This window comes from Triticum dicoccoides, chromosome 7B (assembly GCF_002162155.2).
Source record: "Triticum dicoccoides isolate Atlit2015 ecotype Zavitan chromosome 7B, WEW_v2.0, whole genome shotgun sequence".
Taxonomy (NCBI): Eukaryota; Viridiplantae; Streptophyta; class Magnoliopsida; order Poales; family Poaceae; genus Triticum; species Triticum dicoccoides.
This window is the reverse complement of record NC_041393.1, coordinates 637,937,612-637,938,168: the sequence shown is the minus strand read 5'-3', so window position 1 is coordinate 637,938,168 and position 557 is coordinate 637,937,612. Positions and strand designations below refer to the sequence as shown.

Here is a 557-nt window from a genome sequence, read left to right as displayed (position 1 = left end):
GCCCACGGTGATGCCTTGGCTCATATCCAAATTTTTTTGTTAGGTTTTCCGCATGCTGCAAAATCCTTTTGTGGTGGATGTCAATAGGCTTTGTGTTCTATTTTGGTTGGAGTGGGGATTTAAGAGTTTTTGTTTGCTGAAGACAAAGACTTCCATTTCTTTGCTTGGTCTTAGTTTTGTGTTTTATGTGTTTTTTGTGAACCTTTGCATGGAAATTACTTCGTTTGTCTTTCAAGTAGATAGTTTTTTTAAGTCATGTAATTCATTTGGTAAACAAAGTTTTGTTTGGTTTATCAGTTTATTGGAATCTATAGGCTCCTTGTAAAAAAAACGGAGAGAAAGAGAGGTCGACGTTGTTGTACCACTACTTGGCGGCGACCTCCCTTCTCCTCATTTTTGACTCACACGAATGTGTGCATCATCAATCACTACGCCCATTTGATTGTCTGCAACCAAAATGTCTACTATGTTAAAAGTCTCCCAAGAGGCCGGAGTTTAATTGATGTTGTTGCACATATCCATAAAATGATTATTTGTGAGAATTGAAGGAAATAAGT

The 557-nt window shown here is 37.3% G+C and overlaps 1 pseudogene; it reads right to left on the bottom strand.

Moving 5' to 3' along the window:
• The window catches only part of LOC119337065, a 5,921-nt pseudogene that overhangs the window by 449 nt on the left and 4,915 nt on the right, over positions 1-557 (bottom strand).